Genomic DNA, 15,863 nt, shown 5'->3' with positions numbered 1-15,863 from the left:
GAGTTCCCCTGACAGCTAGCTAGCTATCTGTGTGTGGCCAACTTGAAGAGGTACTCTGAAGAAAAGAAAAAAAAATGTATTAAATCAACTGGTGCCAGAAAGTTAAACAGATTTGTAAATTACTTCTATATAAAAATCTTAATCCTTTCAGTACTTATCAGCTGCTGTATGCTCTCTGCTGACACCTCTGTCTATATCCGGAACTGTCCAGAGCAGGAGAGGCTTGCTATGGGGATTTGCTCCTGCTCTGGACAGTTCCTGACACGGACAGAGGTGTCAGCAGAGAGCATTGTTGTCAGACAAAAAAGAACTACACAACTTCCTCTGTAGTATACAGCAGCTGATAAGTACTGGAAGGATTAAGATTTTTATATAGAAATAATTTACAAATCTGTTTATTCTTTCTGGAACCAGTTGATTATATATATCATTTTTCTCACCCGGAGTACTCCTTTATAGTTGTTTTCCCAACTCACAAAGTAATCCTAGGGAATAACAAGCAGGGTCTGGTTGCACATGCTCAGCACCACTCCACTCACTCTCTATGGGAGTCACGGAGACTGTTCAGCACTGTACCCGGCTATGTCCGGCAGCTCCTGTAGAGAATGAATGGAGCCAGGGGCGTAGCTATAGAGGTAGCAGTCGCATCGGGTGCCTAAGGGGGCCCCAAAGCACATCTGCCCCAAAAGATTTAGCATCGGGGCCCTGAAGCTACAAGCTATGCCTCTGAATGGAGCAGACCCTCCACTCCATTCTAACTTGGGTGCCATTCTTGAGATTAGCAGTCGGACTCCCCTTGATCGTATAGTTTTCCTCTATCTATAACTTTGTGCGTTGGGAAAACCCATTCAAGGCCTTACTCAGACCCTTCATATGACCTTTGATCACTATAGAACCTCATGGTGATCTTCAGTTCTCTTGAATTGGGGGTCTGGTCTTGCCGCTGTACAATGGCTGCTCAAATGGGGTCATCTGCAATACCATCTAATTTAGAGACTTTTCACTTTACCAAAACAGTGCAGACCCAAATAATTCATAGCACCTATATAGTATGAGCAGCACTGCTTATGTTAGTGTGGTGATCCACAGGGTGTGAAGGTGAGGTGTATGGGGCAGATGGTATTAAAGGAGATATGCAGGAAAATACTTTTTTTTTTTTATATATATATCAACTGGCTACAGAAAGTTAAACAGATTTGTAAATGACTTCTATTAAAAAATCTTAATCCTTTCAGTACTTATGAGCTTCTGAAGTTAAGGTTGTTCTTTTCTGTCTAAGTGCTCTCTGATGACACCTGTCTCGGGAACTGCCCAGTTTAGAAGCAAATCCCCATAGCAAACCTCTTCTAAACTGGGCGGTTCCCGAGACAGGTGTTATCAGAGAGGATTTAGACCGAAAAGAACAACTCAAATTCAGAAGCTCATAAGTACTGAAAGGATTAAGATTTTTTAATAGAAGTAATTCACAAATCTGTTTAACTTTCTGGAGCCAGTTGATATGTAAAAAAAAGTTTTTTCCTGGAATACCCCTTTAACCCCTAAATGTTCGTGACGCCAGAGTATGGTTTTCCTGGTAACCACCCGAATGGTAGTACCTTTATCCCAAGGTTAGGCAGGTCAATAATAGTCCAAGACCAGGCTAGGGTTAACGGTAGCTTTACTGAGGTAGACAGGTGGAAATAGTCTTTACAGCTAGGCCGGGATCCCAGAGAGGTGACCAGTAACACAGAAGGACCTCACAGCTTGCTTGTACTTGTAGTGAATTTGACAGACTTGGGCAGCCAAGCTGACTATAATAGACTTGACTATAGACTTGACTGAAGATAGTGACAGCAAACAGAGATGACTTGACTTACTGACATGTGGCTGTAGGTGGCTTGAGGCCTCCAGATGTGCTGGACACTGGCTCTGAAACGTCTGGTCTTTACTGTACCCCAGCAGAAAAGCAAAAGAGACAGATTGCAGCTCCTCCCTTCCTTATAAAGGGGGCTGAGCCAGAAGCCCATAGGTCAAGCTGCAGGTCACCTGGTTAGCTGGTGCTCTCTGGGTAACAAACACATCATATGAACACATTATCATGTGACTAACTCAAAGGTCCTTTATACATAACACACATAACATTATACATAATATATATTACTATGGGGAAGACACTGCAGGAGGGCCCCTAGGACACAGAGGGACTCAACCTGACAGGGCCTAAGTACTGTACGGGACTATATCCCGTACTGGGACATCACATTAGGTAGTCACAAAGAACCTCCATGGCAATGGGAGCAGGCACAGAGCACTTTTGGAAAGCTTGAGTGACTCTATGACAAAAGTATCCCTCCCTAGCTGCTGCAGATTGCTGCGATCCCTTCTACTTCCTCCATATATAGATCTTTGAAGCCGAAATAAACATTTGTCATTGCCTAGAACAGTGTTTCCCAACCAGGGTGCCTCCAGCTGTGGCAAAACTACAACTCCCAGCATGCCCGGACAGCCAACGGCTGTCCGGGCATGCTGGGAGTTGTAGTTTTGCAACAGCTGGAGGCACCCTGGTATGGAAACACTGACCCAGAATTCTGGGTCAGTGTTTCCCAACCAGGGTGCCTCCAGCTGTTGCAAAACTACAACTCCCAGCATGCCCGGAGTTGTAGTTTTGCAACAGCTGGAGGCACCCTGGTTGGGAAACCCAGACCAAGAATTAGTAGTATGATGGGATATGATGCCTAAAGGGTTACAAACAAGGAGTACAACCCGACCGTCCACAAAATTCTAAGCCTTTTTGTCTATCACACCCGCACGTGTCACACTAAGAGATTTCTGTCATTGTTGCAGGTAGAACTTAGAATATTGAATATTTAAAAGTAAAGCCGAGTTCTCTGGATCTAATGAATCGCCTGGAAATTTCCCCACTGGGGGCGGCTTTTTAATGGGGAAGAGTCAACCTTTTAGCCGGATTATAATGGGGCTTGTCAATTAGATTACTGTGAATAATAGATTTCACGGTGCCGGTAATTATAACATTCAGTCACATCCCGGCTCATTACTATTAGAGCACATTCTAATTGTTATAGGGAAATTATATGCTGAGAACCAATCAAGTATCTCTTAAAGGGACAGGATCCTACTGCATTGCTGTCTGTGGAAATGGCGCACGTTTTGAGCGGTCCTAGGGCCAACTGTGCACAAAATGTCTGTGTGCGGATATTCCGTAGTGTGAGGGCCCATGCACACTATGGAATTTTTCTGGCGAAATTCCGCTTTGAGATTGCACTGGGAAATTCTGGTGCAGCATTGGATTCCACTGCACAATGCACACTGCAGAATTTCAGCGCCTGAACTTTCCGCTGCTAAAATTAATCTGCCAAAAGTATTAACATGTTCATTCATTTGGCGGAATACCAAGCTGAATGCATTTCCGGCTATAGGGACCAGCAGTGTCCGTGCGGTCCTAGCACCGACTGAGTTTCTCTAGGTGGAAATTCCGTAGCGTGCATAGACCCTTGGGGAACGATCACGTGTACTTCGCTGCAGGGCTCGTCCACACTACAGTCATACAGCCAGCGGAATTCCGCTTGCAGCAGGTGCCGCCACATATTTGGGTGGTAGGACCACATGGACATGCGCCATCTCTATGGACGGAATTCCGCTGGCGGAATTCCATTGCGGAATCCCACTTGCAGCAGAGTCCCATTGTTTATCAATGTGGAATTCCCACAGTCTAAACAGAGCAGCAGAATCCCATAGAAAACAATGCGGCACTCTGCAAAGGAAGTCCGCCGGCTGAATGTCCTCAGTGTGGATGAACCCTTAGTCAGTGCCAAAATCTGCAGCCGAAAATCAGTGGTATAAAATCTGCAGCAGAAGATCAGCAGCAAATTGCACATGTGTTAAAGGGGTACTCCACTGGAAAACAATCAACTGGCTCCAGAAAGTTACAGATTTGTAAATTACTTCTATTTAAAAAATTGTGAATTACTTCTATAAAAAATAAAAAAATAAAAACTTCCAGTACTTATCAGATGTTCTATACTACAGAGGAAGTTCTTTTCTTTTTTAATTTCTTTTCTATGTCTGACCACAGTGCTCTCTGCTGACACCTCTGTCTATTTTAGAAACTGTTCAGAGTAGGAGAAAATCCCCATATCAAACCTCTCCTGCTCTGGACAGTTCCTGAAATGGACAGAGGTGTCAGCAGAGAGCACTGTGATCAGACAGAAAGGAAATTCAAAAAGAAAATAACTTCTTCTGGAGCATACAGCAGCTGATAAGTACTGGAAGGATTAAGATTTTTTAATAGAAGTAATTTACAAATCTAAAAAAAAGGGGTGTATGTGCAGCTCACAATAATAGTACACACCGAGGTCACGCTAGGGCATGCAACTATACCCTAATTGTCCACACATGCTGTGAACAAAGCAGGCTGGCAGCTCTGAGTGTTCTCCTTTGTGAACAAAGCAGACTGGCAGCTCGTAGTGTTTAGGACTCCAGCATGAGTCTGAAATGCTTGCTGCCAGGACTGGTAGGGAGACCCCTAGTGGTCATTTCTTCAAAGTGGAAAATTAAATAGAAAGAAGCATATTTTTTAATAACATGCAATTGTAAAGTTATTCTGCATACATTAATCTATAATATATCAAAAGTTTTTTTGATGAGAGGTACCCTTTAAATCCACAGGTTCAGTAAAACTCCTGCACACGTGGCTTTTACTGTGTAAACAGCACGTAAAACAACGTGTTTTGTGTCCATAATGACCCCTGACCTGACGAAGGGGGGTCGGTACAGCCCTGAAATGCGTCAATTTATTTACTTTTTACATAACAAAGGCCATTTTGAATAAATAGTATTGTGGTAGGAACACCAATGCCAGTTTACAGTCTGAACTGTGACGGATATTCCCATTGAAAACAACATTTTTTGTATTATGTGAATAATCTGCTGTGTGAACATACCCTTAAAATGGGGTTCTCTGCTCCGGAGGACTAATAGCATCTATTTCAATCAATGTAAACCCAACAGGCTCCATGTAATTCTTATTAGGCACCTCTGCAGGGAGGGAAGATAATTTAAAGGGGCATTCCAGGAAAAAAAAAAACAACTGGCTCCAGAAAGTTAAACAGATTTGTAAATTACTTCTATAAAAAAAAAAAATCTTAATCCTTCCAATAATTATCAGCTGCTGAAGTCGAGTTGTTCTTTTCTGTCTGGTAACAGTGCTCTCTGCTGACATCTCTGCTTGTCTCAGGAACTGCACAGAGTAGAAGAGGTTTGCTATGGGGATTTGCTTCTACTCTGGACAGGTGTCATCAGAGAGCACTTAGACAGAAAAGAACAACTCAACTTCAGCAGCTCATAAGTACTGAAAGGATTAAGATTTTTTTAATAGAAGTCATTTACAAATCTGTTTAACTTTCTGGAGCCAGTTAATATATTTAAAAAAAAGTTTTTTCCTAAATAACTCCTTTAACATGTACACCCTAGGGGGGGGCCGCAATAGGAAAAGGCTTTTACAAGCAGGGCAACCCCATAAGTCACAAAGAACTCATTGCTAGTCATAAGCGACAGGGGCCATATTCTTTCCGCCATTACTTGCTATCATGTGACCCAGGTCAAAGAGGTCGACAGCTAAATGGCTTTTTGCAAAAAAAAAATTTTTTTTTTTTTTTAAATGTCCTTTTTTTTTTTTTTTTTTTTTTTTTTTTTTTTACATTTCCTCAACCCATTTCCCTCCTAGACGGCTCCACTTTAGGTGATCAGGGAAATTCAGACGTTCTGGGCCATTAAGTAGAACTTCCAGTCCATTACATCTCATTCAAATGGCTGCAGAGATGAAAACCCTATTAGTTTAGAGTAACCTTTCACCCCCGCAGAGTGCGCAGCGCCCTCCTTACTGCAGTGTCTGTATGAAAGGGATGGAAGAAGGAGAACGGAACTTCTTAAAAGGCACCTAAGTACACCAGTATAGATATAGGGGAACATTTATCATTGTCGTCTTTGGTAAGTGAGTTTTTAAGTAATTATTTATTTATTTATTTTTTGCCTTAGTTTCGTTTATGTGCGACACATAAATGTGTCGCACATAAACAAAACTAAGGCAAATAAAAGAATAAAATAATAAAGGGGTTATCCAGGAATTTATATATATATATATATATATATACATATATAAAACCAAAGGATAAGTTGGCCAGCACTATTGATCCAAACTATTGTAAAAACCTGGCTTGCAGGTGCAAGCTGCTGGGCTAAATATACAGCAACAGGAGAATACAGCAGCACACTGCTAGCACAAAGATATTGATGAAACATGAGTATATAGATATCTATATACTCATGTTTCATCTATATCTTTGTGCTAGCAGTGTGCTGCTGTATTCTCCTGTTGCTATATATATATATATATATATATATATATATATATATATATATATATACATATCTCAACTGGCACCAGAAAGTTAAACAGATTTGTAAATTACTTCTATTAAAAAATCTTAATCCTTTCAGTACTTATGAGCTTCTGAAGTTGAGTTGTTCTTTTCTGTCTAAGTGCTCTCTGACAACACGTGTCTCGGGAACCGCCCAGTTTAGAAGAGGTTTGCTATGGGGATTTTCTTCTAAACTGGGCAGTTCCCGAGACACATGTCATCAGAGAGCACTTAGACAGAAAAGGACAACTCAACTTCAGAAGTTCATAAGTATTGAAAGGATTACGATATTTTTAATAGAAGTAATTTACAAATCTGTTTAACTTTCTGGAGCCAGTTGATATGTAAAAATTTTTTTTTTTCCTGGATAACCCCTTTAAGTTTTTTTTTTTTAATAAATTTGGCGCAGGTAAGCAAAAAAAGAATCATTTCAGAACAACATTTTGTATGATTTCTCGTCTCCTCTGCAACTTTATGTGCAACTTTTTAAAAAGTGCTCTCCAAAGGGAGTTTTTGTAAGCTAGGTCTCACTGGGCTTAGGTTTGCGACTTTCTGGAGAGGTTTGCGACTTTTTTCTTAAATTCGTGACCACTGCAAAGTGAAAACTAAAAGTTGCTTAGGTAAGGCTGTTTGCTCCTTTGTTCGTACCTACAAAAGTCACATAAAAAATGGGGCATCAGTAACATTTTGGGGGAGATTTATCAAAACCTGTGCAGAGGAAAAGTTGACCAAGACAACCAATCAGATCACTCAAACTGTGGCCCTCCAGATATTGAAAAACTTCAGCTCCCAGCATGCCCGGACAGTCGTTGGCTGTTTGAGACCACTGATCCTGACCATTTCTTATGACAAATAAAGTTTCATCATAAGCTATCTACACTGCCTATCTTCAGTGACAGAACCATCCTTTTTAGAAGACCATGTCTGAAAATTTCACTCAGTGGGCTTCGCAATCTGACGAAAATGTGCAGAATGTTGCACGGGCGGACATTCCACCCAACCGGCGGGCGCTAGGACTCTTATGCGTCCTCTTATAGACGGCAATGCATTTCCTCAGGAAATCCTCAGAAAGAATAGACAAGTCTTTTCTTTCTGCGGACGCTGGAATCGGGTTTTTCCAAGGCAGAAACATCTGTTGTGGAAATTCAGCGCAGCGGAATCCCATTAAAGTCAGTGGGACTCTGCTGCAGTGGAACGTCCATGCGGAATTCCACATGTACATTCCGATCAAAAGGCTTGCTTGAAGGAGGAAGACCGGTCTGAATGTGGCGCTGGACACAGGCGATCACACAAGTAGATAAAAGCAATGGTAGTTTATTTTCCCCATCATGCAACGCGTTTCACTGCCTGACGAAGCTGCTGATGCAGTGAAACGCGTTGCATGAGGGGAAAATAAACGACCATTGCTTTTATCTAATTGTTTGATCGCCTGTGTCCAGCGCCACATTCAGACCGGTCTTCCTCCTTCAAGCAAGCCTTTTGATCTCCACGTTTGACGGGTCGGCTGCGGACACCACCGCTTCATGCGCCCACCATTGTTGTGTATGGGGGGATACACAACTACTATATGTGAGCGGTGTAATTTTTATATGGTAGATATGCATACGGCACTGTGTGTGCGAGGATTAAGTGCAGTCTCTCTGGGCAACGCTCGCACTGATGACAGTGGTGCTCTGGCTAGTAAAAGGCGTTCATATATATCCAACAAAGTAAGAGACGAAATGATAGCCGGCACTCACCAGTCTTCTTTAATATCTTCTTTTATTGTACTCACATATAAAATGGGTAGGGAACAGATGCAGGGGGGTTACATGGGCTACAAAGCTCCGTTTCATGCACCTGCTGCACGAAACGGAGCTTTGTAGCCCATGTAACCCCCCTGCGTCTGTTCCCTACCCATTTTATATGTGAGTACAATAAAAGAAGATATTTAAGAAGACAGGTGAGTGCCGGCTATCATTTTGTCTCTTACTTTGTTGGTGTAATTTTTACTCTATATACCTCACAGGCTATCTTTGAATACACCATGGAGGGCTGTATCCCCTTTTATCTGTTTTAGTTTACATGTACATTCCGACCGTGTGAACATAGCCTGACCGTGACCATCGGTATAACCCAACAGAAAGAACTTACTCCTGACCCCCTCCCTGACCAGAGAGTCATTACTAAGTATCTCAGAACCTTCATCCAGCCAAAAGGTTAATCTTCAGGTCTTCTCAAAGTGGAAATCCACCATCACAGAAGCACCGGAGGCCCATGAAATGATCTGGATATTCTTTCCCTCCAATCATCAATCATGGCCTTGTCTTGTCTTGGAAACACTTGACCCTCCTCACCCATTTTATAGTTAACCGCAGCATTTTTGCCGCTTTAGTCGTGGGTCACGGACTTAGGGCTGCGGCAGGTGTTTCTGCTCCGATAGACACCCGTGATAGAGGAGATTTATGTCTGCGCGAATGTCATTGGTTAGTTAGGGGACTGTGAACAATCGTCTTGAGTGAAATTGCCTTCCTGGTCATTACCCGCCATTGTTGCATGTAATTAGATGTCAATAGCGCAGGTTCATGTGCTGCATACATTATACGAGTCTATAAAACATCACAGGGCGACAAGCCTCCAATGATGGCGGTATAGTCACTGTTCACTACGAGTGAGGTATGGCAGCCACGTCTTACCTTCCGTATATATCCCCAGGGCTTACCGATAAGACGCACCTAATTTTATAGGATAAAAATCTAGAAAATAAAGATTCTGAACCAAATACAATGTAAAGTATAGGACAGTGATCTTCAACCTGCGGACCTTCAGATGTTGCAAAACTACAACTCCCAGCATACCCGGACAGCCATTGGTATAGGAGGTAGTACTCACGTGTGCCCGCCGCTCTGGACCCGTCACCGCTGCCCTGGATGTCGCCCTCCATCGCTGTCGCAGTGTCCCCGTCGCTCTGGAACGTCTCCGCTGCCGGGTATCCTCGCTCTCCGTCACCGCCATCACGTTGCTACGCACGTCGACGAACATGCGTGACAACGTGATGATGACGAAGGAGAGCGCCGCCCATGCAGGGGATCCTGGCACGGAGCAGACACCGAGGAGGCAGGTAAGGTCCCTCCCGGTGTCCTGTAAGCTTTTCGGTCCTGAACAGCCTGACTGAACAGCCGGGTTAGTGTTATTTTCGCTTCAGACACGGCGGTCAGCTTTGATCGCCGCGTCTGAAGGGTTAATACAGGGCATCACCGGTGATCGGTGATGTCCTGTATTAGCCGCGGGTACCGGCCGTTGATGGCCGCAGGGACTGCCGCGATAGGACAGGTATTTGCCATGTAAGGCGCACCAACTTTCCCCCCCCCCCAAAACAAGAAAAAGTGCGTCTTATACGCGAAAAATACGGTATATTACTTTAATACTTGGATATCATGAAATTGACAACATGAAAAACTTTACATCTCATTACAGGTCTCCAAGTGATTCCCATTTAGTACAATACAATCCACCCCCATGTGGATGTAGAGAAAATGCTTCTCTTCTGTATGTTCTTGTAGGTTGTGACTGGAATAGGTCAAATGGGGTCCTGCTTCCTAAGGGACTTTCTAGGAGGAATCTCAGGCACATTGAAGACCACGTTTGTGGTATTATTTACAAATTTGTATTAACTATATGGCGGTATTTTGTAGGATCCCATTTCAATAAAATTGATTGATTCTCCAGGGTCTATACTATGTAGGGTAGGGTTTTTTCAAACAGCATGACTCCAGCTGTTGAAAAACTACAACTCCCAGCATGCCCGGACAGCCTTCGACTTGTTCCAAGAAATTTCAAGAAGTTTCCATAAAGTTGCAACAGGATTGGTGTCCCTATGTTGTAGTAGCCAGCGGTCCACAGGCAGTGGTGGACTGGTGATAGCTGTAGCTAGGCCTTGTGATGCTGCTCCATGTATCTACATAGAACTATAGTTCTTATGTAGTTTTTGTAGCCAGCAGACTTCAGATAGTGCTGGACTGGTGGGAGTTGTACTAGCCAGCGGACAGAACAGCAGGCAGTGGTAGACTGGTAGGGGTTGTAGTAGCTAGCGGACATCAGGGGGTGGCGGATTGGTGGGGTGTTGTAGTACTCAGCGTACAGCAGGGGTGGCGGATTGGTGGGAGTTGTAGTAACTAGCGGACAGCAGGGGGCAGGTGATTGGTGGGTGTTGTAGTACTCGGTGTACAGCAGGGGTGGCGGATTGGTGGGAGTTGTAGTAACTAGCGGACAGCAGGGGGCAGGTGATTGGTGGGTGTGGCAGTACTCAGCGTACAGCAGGGGTGGCGGATTGGTGGGAGCTGTAGTAACCAGCGGACAGCAGGGGGCAGGTGATTGGTGGGTGTTGTAGTACTCAGCGTACAGCAGGGGTGGCGGATTGGTGGGAGTTGTAGTAACTAGCGGACAGCAGGGGGCAGGTGATTGGTGGGTGTTGTAGTACTCAGCGTACAGCAGGGGTGGCGGATTGGTGGGAGCTGTAGTAACTAGCGGACAGCAGGGGGGCAGGTGATTGGTGGGTGTTGTAGTACTCAGCGTACAGCAGGGGTGGTGGTAGCATCAGGCAAAGGAGATTTAATTTCCCCAGCTAAAAATGCTCTTCATTTTGTTAAACAGATAACTTGGTGTAAAAGGCGTATTCCACATTCAATCCTAATACTAGAAATGGGGATTTTTTTTAAATAAAACACAGGTCAACCAACTGTTCAATGCTGCCTCCGGATTGGCCAGGGAGCTATATGCAAGCAACGATTGGCTTACCTGTGGTCATGTGACCTTGCTGAGCTGTAAGGTATGCTGGGCTACCCAGACGTCATCTCAATATTCTCAGTACTTACTCATCATATCCTGCATTTAGGCGCCAAAACAGCTTCTCATCCCTTCTCCTGTAATAGCGCTGTTGTCAGGCTCACGTGAGCTGATCCTAGGAAAGTTCACATGTTCAGCAAACCTCATTTTACTGAAGTTCTCAGTGAGACCGGGTACGCCAGGCTTGGCTCACTCATCTGTAGTACTGCTCTGTGTCTCTTGCATGGCACTATTATGTGGGTGCTGTATGACATGGTTATTTGTACCTACATACACTTGTCTTTTGCTATTCTATATTAGTATTATATAATGGCATAGTTATTCTTGATTTTTCTCCCTCCTATGGGACCCGCAAACTTTTTTCACTAGGCCCCTTATACACAACACACATCTGTTATCTGGACACTGTATGGCATTCAAAATATATATTTACTGTGTTATGTGGCATTGTAATATATCGTATTTTTCGCCCTATAGGACGCACCGGCGTATAAGACGCACCCAATTTTTAGGGGCAAAATCTAAAAAAATAAAGATTTTGAACCCAATAGTGGTCTTCAACCTGCGGACCTCCAGATGTTGCAAAACTACAACTCCCAGCATGCTGGGAGTTGTAGTTTTGCAATATCTGAAGGTCCGCAGATTGAAGACCACTGCAAGAGGAGGTAATACTCACGTGTCCCCGCCGCTCCGGACCCGTCACCGCTGCCCTGGATGTCGCTCCATCGCTGTCACCGCGTCCCCGTCGCTCCGGAACGTCTCTGCTGCCGGGCGGGTATCCTCGCTCTCCGTCGCCGCCATCACGTCGTGACGCACGCCGACGCACGTACGCGACGACGTGATGACGAGGAAGGAGAGCGCCGGCCATACAGGGGATCCATGAACGGAGAAGACACCGAGGAGGCAGGTAAGGTCCCTCCCAGTGTCCTGTAAGCACTAACCCGGCTATTCAGTCGGGCTGTTCGGGACCGCCGCGGTGAAATTGCGGCGGTCCCGAACAGCCCGACTGAACAGCCGGGTTAGTGTCACTTTCCCTTCAGACGCGGTGGTCAGCTTTGATCGCCGCGTCTGAAGGGTTAATACAGGGCATCACCGCGATCGGTGATGTCCTGTATTAGTCGGTGATGTCCTGTATGTCCCGGCCGTTGATGGCCGCAGGGACCGCCGCGATAGGGGTGTATTCGCCATATAAGACGCACCGACTTTTCCCCCCCCAGTTTTGGGGAAGAAAAAGTGCGTCTTATACGGCGAAAAATACAGTAGGCACTGTGCAGTATTGTTACTTGAACACTTCATGACACTGTAATGCAATTTTTTGCATCTTCTGTGTTTTTGTTGTTAAAACAGCAGCACAAATCCCTCTACTGCGCTGAACTCCAGACTAATATCTACGCTGATACAATGTAACACACTGCAGCTCTGTAAAAAGCAATATTTCTAGTCCATGACAGCGAAGTACTTTACTAAGAATCAGCATGCTCCCATACAGTCAAGCCAGCTTTGTAATGAGGCAGATGACATGTGGACCACTATGCAGCCACCTACCCCCCAGAGTCACCGCAGACTAATCTCCTTTATTTTTCCGCGGCACATTCAGACTCCAGGATAATTTTTTCTGTCCGCCAACTGTTTATCTCAGGAAAAACAAGCGAAATCCCTGTTTGTTTACACTGGCAAAATAAGCGGCTCCAACCACATGTGGGCAAATTGGAAAACAAAGGGATGAAAGCTGGAGCCACGCAGGGAAGTACAAGGCAGATCTTACATTCAGCAAACTGGAGAAAAGCTGTTGCAAAACCACAACTCCCAGCATGCCCCCATATATAGTTGTAGGTCCCTACACTGCTATCATATATAGTTGTAGGCCCCTATACTGCCCTTATATATCATTATAGTACCCTATACCGCCTCCATATATAGTTGTAGTGCTCTATACTGCCCCCATACATAATTGTAGGCCCCTATATTGCCTCGATATATAGTTGTAGCTTCCAGATTGCCCTGATATATACTTGTTGGCCCCTATATATAGTTGATGGTCCATATTCTGCCCCCATATATAGTTGTAGGTCCCTATGCTGCCCTCATATATAGCTGTAGCCCCCTATACTGCCCCAATATAAAGTTATAGTACCCTATACTGTCCCCATATATAATTGTAGTACCCTATACTACCCCCCATATATAGTTGTAGGCCCCTATACTGCCCTTATATATAGTTAAAGTACCCTATACTGCCCCATCTCATGCTACCACTAGAGTGAAAGCACCGCCAGCATTCAAAAGTGATTAAAACATCAGTCGGGAAGCATAGGAACTGAGAAGTGGTCTGTGGTCACCACCTGCAGAACCACTCCTTTATTGGGGATTTCTTTCCAATTACCTATAATTTCCACCTGTTGTCTGTTCCATTTGCACACCAGAATGTGAAATTGATTGTCAATCAGTGTTCTTCCTGAGTGGACAGTGGGATTTCACAGAAGTGTCATTGACTTGGAGTTACATTGTTGTTTAAGTGTTCCCTTTATTTTTTTTTGAACAGTGTAGTTGTAGGCCCCTATACTGCTCCATGTATATTTGTAGGCCCCTATACTGACCCCATGTGGTTGTAGGCCCACATACTGAACCTGTATATAGCTGTAGGCCCCTATACTGCCCCCATATATAGTTGTACCCTCCCCCCCCCCCATATATAATTGTAGGACTCTGTACTGCCCCATATAGTTGTAGGCCCCTATTTTACCCTCCTACATGGTTTTAGAACCCTATATTGCCCCCATATATAGTTGTAGGCCCCTATACTGCACTTATATGTAGTTGTAGGCCCCTATATTGACCCCATATATAGTTGTAGGCCCATATATTGCCCCATATATAGTTGTAGGCCCCTATACTGCACTTATATATAGTTGTAGGCCCCTATATTGACCCCATATATAGTTGTAGGCCCCTATATTGTCCCTATATATAGTTGTAGGCCCCTATATTAACCCCATATATAGTTGTAGGCCCCTATATTGCCCCATATATAGTTGTAGGCCCCTATATTGTCCCCATATATAGTTGTAGGCCCCTATACTGCACCAATATATAGTTGGCTTCTATGTTGCCCCAATATATAATTGTAGGCCCCCATGCTGCCCCGATATAAAGTTCTAGGCCACCATATAATACAGTTATATGCCCCCCTTATATATGGGGGCAGCATAGGGCCCTCGATCAGCCTACCACTGCCATTGTTCTCAATACTTATGATGCCATATTGTTAAACCTAAAACATCTTCAGGAATGGAACCGATTGGGTGGGACATTCAGTTGCCCTCAACGTATAGACGTATTTAATTTAATTTAAAGTCCACCACAAACCGTGTCATAAACTTTTGGATTATGAGGGGGCTTTCAACAATATTTTACTAGTATATGTGCGATTATAGATGTGAAAAGTCACCTAAGAATATACCTTCCTGCTCCAAATTCACCAAAGGTCGCCCGCCACTTGATGAATTAACCGGCTCCTACGCCCATGCTACCCGTTCAGACTGCTTTCCAGGGCTGAAGTGACATGGTGTGAGTTTCTGTATAAATCGTGGTGCTGGGACTTTTGTGAGACTTTTTTGAGACTTTCAGAGAAAAGTCTCAGATAATGAATCAGTGCCTTTCAGACAAGCGGATTTTCACAGTGGATTTCGCTGCGGATCCGCCGCTGAAGGACCTCTATATGCTGCCTTTACATGTGCCTGCTCGGAGCGGCCGGCAATACGGCGTTGCGAGCAGACACACTGCAATGTGCGGGTCACCACGCGCATGCGCAGTATACTCGCACATCTCGGCAGCTCTCGGCCTAGCTCATCGAGCAGGGGGAGCGGCCGTGATGTGTGCGAGTACACTGCACAGGCGCGGCGACTCGCACATCGCTTCAGTGTCTCTGCACGTAGCGGCGTATTTCTTCTCCGAGCAGGCACATGTAAAGGCAGCATACAGAGGTGCTTCAGTGGTGGATCTGCAGCGTAAAATACGCTGTAAATTCGCTCGTCTGAACGTACCCTAAAGCAATGCAAAATGTAGTTCACTTTCAGATATGATCTATAGCAAAAGTCGCATAAAAAGGCGCAGGGGAAGTGACTGGGACTTTTTTTTTTTTTAGACAATTTTAGATTTAAAAAAATAACGATCTAAATAGCTTAATGAATTCCCCTCTATGTCTCCTTTTTTATTTTTTTTTATTAAATTTTTTTACCTCCCAAAATAGTCAACAAAAAGTTTTGCAGTGTCAGCAAAAAAGTTTGCTTTTCATATAGTGTTTAGATGCCAATGGCAATGCAATGCACTCGATCAGCGGTCTCAAACTGTGGCCCTCCAGATGTTGCAAAACTTCAACTCCCAGCATGCCCGGACAGCCGTTGGCTGTCCGGGCATGCTGGGAGTTGAAGTTTTGCAACATCTGGAGGGCCACAGTTTGAGACCACTACACTAGATACTCAACCATTACAAGACTATATAACCAATCCGGCAGCCATTTTTCATCTGTGACACCGTACACATGTTATGTATCCAGTGCTGCCGCTTCCAAAACCTGTGCCCAGACCTGCCCTGCCCCATAGCTGGCCCCTTCCGTCGCTCCCC

At 44.5% G+C, this 15,863-nt stretch overlaps 1 protein-coding gene and 1 long non-coding RNA gene across 9 annotated transcripts in view; one reads left to right on the top strand and one right to left on the bottom strand.

Annotated features, from left to right (window-relative positions):
• Positions 1–11,344, bottom strand: part of LOC130282426 (uncharacterized) — a 36,393-nt gene extending 25,049 nt beyond the window's left edge. For all 3 annotated transcript variants that reach the window (XR_008846376.1, XR_008846377.1, XR_008846378.1), the window contains exon 1: positions 11,193–11,344. This is a non-coding gene — a long non-coding RNA (uncharacterized LOC130282426). The remainder of the gene's footprint in view (positions 1–11,192) is intronic.
• The window catches only part of KCNIP2 (potassium voltage-gated channel interacting protein 2), a 530,818-nt gene that overhangs the window by 389,431 nt on the left and 125,524 nt on the right, over positions 1–15,863 (top strand). The window lies entirely within an intron of this gene.

Source organism: Hyla sarda, chromosome 7, assembly GCF_029499605.1.
Source record: "Hyla sarda isolate aHylSar1 chromosome 7, aHylSar1.hap1, whole genome shotgun sequence".
NCBI lineage: Eukaryota > Metazoa > Chordata > Amphibia > Anura > Hylidae > Hyla > Hyla sarda.
This window is presented reverse-complemented; position numbering and strand designations above follow the sequence as displayed.